This window comes from Palaemon carinicauda, chromosome 32 (genome assembly GCF_036898095.1).
Source record: "Palaemon carinicauda isolate YSFRI2023 chromosome 32, ASM3689809v2, whole genome shotgun sequence".
In the NCBI taxonomy this organism is placed as follows: Eukaryota; Metazoa; Arthropoda; class Malacostraca; order Decapoda; family Palaemonidae; genus Palaemon; species Palaemon carinicauda.
This window is the reverse complement of record NC_090756.1, coordinates 19,345,530-19,350,529: the sequence shown is the minus strand read 5'-3', so window position 1 is coordinate 19,350,529 and position 5,000 is coordinate 19,345,530. Positions and strand designations below refer to the sequence as shown.

Genomic DNA, 5,000 nt, shown 5'->3' with positions numbered 1-5,000 from the left:
CAGATAGATTGAAGCTGAGTTGTTATATTCCCAAGATCCTACAACAAAGTTATTGCAAGTACCCACACACCAGTCTGTTAAGCATTGCAGTTACGATTAGTGTTGAGTTAAATTCCAGATGATTCCACATTTTGTTCAACACAACATTTCAGTTTTAAATAGATCAGAGTCGTTTTGAGCTCCCACCCATCGCGCATGTTGGTCCCGACAGTATCCTAGCACTAGCCCGTTACAAGACTGCGGTTTCAAACAAGCCGGAGTTGAATTAAGCTAACACAGATTCCACAATTTGATCATAGCAATATCCCAGCATCAGTCCGTTAAAACGGTATATTTCAAAATACAGTGGAGTTGAATTATACTTCCAACGGTCCTACGACTTGCTCGCGACATTAGACCACTCTGTCCGGAGTTGAATTAGCTAACACAGATTCCACAATTGGATCATAGCAATAGCCCACCACCAGTCCATTAAAACAGTACATTTTAAAATGCAGTGGAGTTGAATTATACTTCCAACGGTGACCGGTCCCATGACTTGGTCGCAACAATAGACCACCCTGTCCATTTATACATTACCGTTTCAAATCGACAGAAACTATGTTAACGTTAGCTCTTAACAATATCACAAATTGGTCCCAGCAGTATCTCAGACGCAAGCTAAGTTGCTAACAGTTCCAAAGGTAGTTTCTCACAAGACCAACATTCTGAAAAAATTATAGCAGACATCATAACTATTTTCTGATGGTTGTTTGTCTGTGAACAAATTTGAATCTATTGAGTATTATTCAATGACCATTCATTGCCAGTGACCAAGCTTGGTTAAATGATTGTCATTGAACAGTTTGTCTAACAAATGCAATGGACATTAACCTTCTTGCATAATGCAAGACATGCCTAACCCTACGGGAATCTTATACTAAGATTGTTCTGGGTCCTCTTTTAATGTTGCTAATTGGCTTAGTGATAAGTCTACACTCAATCCAAACGCTAGATTAAAAACAGTAGATTTTGCTCTTCTCAGCTTAGAAAGTGGATTTAAATACATCCATTTTGATTAACTTTAAGGGAGTAGCTTATCTGTTTTTGAAATAGTCAATCTTCAGAAATTTAAGTCTGAATGCAGTAAATCACTTAGATATTTCCCTTTTAATTTGCTGATACATTTTATCAAAATAACTACTTAATAGAAGCTTGGGTTTTGACAAGATTGATATTCTGTTGGGGGATAGTTTAACAAATAATAGCCTAATATGAGGAATCAGCCCAGCTCTTTTTGAAAGTTGTCTAAGAAATGTTTTGAAAATACTGTCTGACATCCTTTAGTATCTTTTTCTGCTAAATTATTCTTTAAGCAGCTGATACTTTCCCACTTTAATGAGTAAATAGAATGTTTTCTTTTATATTCAAGTTTTGTCACAAGCATAAACATGCAAAACTTCATTTCTTTTAACAGTACAGGGTACTCAGTATAAGATTTGATGAAAATATGCTAAAATATACTCAAAACGGTCCCCTTTCCAATGGTACATCTCCATAGCCTTGTTAATTCACTTGAGCTGTTTTCAGTCATTTGTCCTTTTGCTTACTGTAGTTCTTGTCAATCAATCAAGCTTATTTGATCAATTGTGAATTGTTTATTCCTCTTTTAATGTAATTCTAGTCTGCTTTGAAGTATCTGAAGTAATTCAGTTTAGTATATGTACATCTGAATGGATCGTCAAATCAAGTTGGCTTATAATTACAAAGTTATCAGATGTACCCACAAATGAAACATGGATTTGAAATAGTCCTAATTACAGCAGTACTTCAATTGATTCGCAACAATTCGAAATATAAACTTCTTTTGAAGAAAACCGAATGCCCCGGTTGCATATAATTCCAACCAAAATCTATCCAAGTCGACTAGGTGGTTAGTTCATTTTCTGTCTCTCAATATATTTCTCCAAGGCTTTTACGTCTGTTAGTCAATATTATTGGTAAATTTAACACGCATCAGTGTGTAAAGATATAGGCTGTCTGGCGCAAAGTTTGGTTGGAAGAATTTATAGATTGTTCGGGAAACATGATGATCTGTCACCCTGTTGAGTAACCGTCCAACTTGGAGGTATACAGGAGGTTCTCAATTTGCTAACGTTGGGAGATGCAAACACAAATTCAACTGAAAATAAAAGATAAAAGAAAGAAATGTGTAATAAAACAATATATTATTTGATACAATAAGTAAAATGGCGTTTGTAATTACCTGATATATAATTCATACGACCCGACTATTTATTGACTTCTGTAGCATGGGATTCAGGCTAGGCCTACCCAAGGCCAATTTTCGTCTTACAAACAGCTTCTTAGAACATATTAAGTTTCTAAGTTGAGGACCTTTTGTACATTGATATTATAATAATTATAATAAGGCAAAGAATTATTCGTCAAAAAATCAAATAATTTGCACACATGTGAAATTTAAAATCTAATTGTGTGTTGTTGGTTTATAAGCTTAATGAATTAGTTACACAAAGAAAGTAATTAAGAGAACTTATGTTATTGTTTTGTTAGCAATTGTTAGATTTTTCTATTACAAGTTGGAGAAGTGTTTATATTTGAAAAGAGATTTACTGTATATGATGAAAGAAAGGAACCTTTTAATATAATTTTTTGCAATAACATGCCATTACCCCAATTATAGACTTGAGCCCAATATCTTTGAGAACATAATGAATAGTTATTTACAAATACCATAACTAATATGAAAAATATATGTTAATAATAGAAAACGCACCGTCATTAGACAGGCCAAGCTGTTAAAACATTAAATTTGCATAGACTCATTCAAGTACCACTTTAAGTAGGTTAGAAAATAGTCCTAGTACTATGTCCTAGCACTATTAGAGCCAACACAGCTATAATCTAAGGTCGACCACTTAATGTAAGATGTCACAATTAGCATAGAAATTGCATGTTGAATGTTAATGTGAGAATCACTCACATCCTCAGTGCTGAATTAAGAATATGACGTCAGTTCCTACGTATCGTGCATTACAAAAAAACAGTCCCTTTTACATGTTGGTGCTAAGAGAACGCATCCGTTTGTCCTTTTCGAATACAGTGATGTGTAATTAGCTTTTTATTAGCCTTAATACTGATAACTAATGATAAGATTTCCCCTTTTTCGAACAAAAAAAATATTAGAATGCTAAAATATCCGTTTTACTACAGATTCCCTAAATCTGTTTCCTGTAAAATCCATTCCGTCCACACTTGTTCCCGGTGATTTTAGAACTCAAAATCGTGATTTTATTAATATTAGGCTTTTTTCATGAAGGAAATTGTTTATTCAGAAAGGCCACAGCACCAATCTCATATAATACAGGCAATGTTATATAGGCCTAAGCCTATACTGTCGACGTTAAGTAGGTCTAGGCCTATGTATTTTTTGTAGGCCTAATCTAAATAACAAAATAGCTTTTAGATGTTCATACATTACTTATAAGATAATGACAATTCATCTATTTAAAACGATCCAACAGAGATTTTAAACAACTGTTTCATAAAAAGTATTTGTTAGATAAGTATTGGTGATCTATTGTATGTTTAAACCATATATATATATATATATATATAATATATATATATATATATATATATATATATATATACCCTGTTAATGAATGCATGCCATATAGAAAGTTTGTATATTTGTACAAATTCTATAAAAGAACCTCTAAATACTTTATTTTTTAAATTGTGTTATCATTCAAATGTTTTTTGATTTTATTTATTTCGGAAAAAATATAAAAAAATATCAAAGTCTATATTAAAATTAAGTTATTTAGAAAGTTATCAGTATATTACAAAAAGTCTTTAGAACATAAAAAGGTGTTTTAAAATAACATAAAATTTTTCTAGTCTGACTCGAATGCTTCCAAACGAAGTGATCCGGAACTATTGTACCTTTTCCGAAAAAAAAAACTTTTAAATAATTTCTGGTTTAATTTGTGATTTTATACATTAACTAGCCTATTCTTTAGTCAGTTGTATACGCATATGAAGAGAGAGAGAGAGAGAGAGAGAGAGAGAGAGAGAGAGAGAGAGAGAGAGAGAGAGAGAGAGAGAGAGAGAGAGAGATTTCTGTTGACTAGATTCTAGTCTAGTGTTTTACTCAGATTATAAACAACTAAAACTAAGTCTCTCTCTCTCTCTCTCTCTCTCTCTCTCTCTCTCTCTCTCTCTCTCTCTCTCTCTCTCTCTCTCTGGATGACAGTGCTTGTATAAACCCAATAAAAGCAAGATATTGTCTCTGATATATTTATATCTATATGTATATATATACAAACATATACTATACCATATATATATATATATATATATATATATATATATATATACTGTATATTTACTATTGAATTAGAAATTCTTTTATCATTTTTGTCGTGAAATGTTTAGAACTGCAAATTATAAAAAAAATGAGTTGTAAGATATGTGATTTAAAGAAAAAAGAGAAATTATTATCATAATGATAATTTATGGTTATAGAATATGTATCAATATTTAAGTGTTGTTTGTAAGTACCTGGTTGAATAATGTAGATTGATCATAAGTTTCGCCTTTTCTCCTTAGAAGTAATTAATACTTACACAGTAAAGTACATTCCTCCTTTTTCCTTTTATTATCTTTTTCTTCTTAACTAATTATGATCATTCTTCTTCTTCTTCTTCTTCTTCTTCTTCTTCTTCTTCTTCTTTGTTATAATCGACTCTTATCATGACATATTTTTTTTTCGTTGTCGAGAGAAATATATGAAGGACTCTGGTGCTTCTGCGCAGTAGCCTACAATGGAATATTGAATGGAATGAATTGATAATGTAATGTATTAATATGTATTTGTATGTACAAACACACACACACATATATATGTATATATATATATATATATATATATATATATATATATATATATATATATATATATATATATATATACCTGATCATGGGCTTGTACACAA

General features: G+C 31.4%; 1 protein-coding gene across 2 annotated transcripts in view; it reads left to right on the top strand.

The window, feature by feature from the left end:
* Positions 1–1,133, top strand: part of LOC137625293 (nucleoside diphosphate kinase homolog 5-like) — a 21,868-nt gene extending 20,735 nt beyond the window's left edge. For both annotated transcript variants that reach the window (XM_068356108.1, XM_068356107.1), the window contains exon 6: positions 1–1,133. This exon is cut by the window's left edge and continues 575 nt beyond it. The gene's annotated coding sequence lies outside the window, so the exon portion shown is untranslated.
* The last annotated feature ends 3,867 nt before the right edge of the window (positions 1,134–5,000 follow it).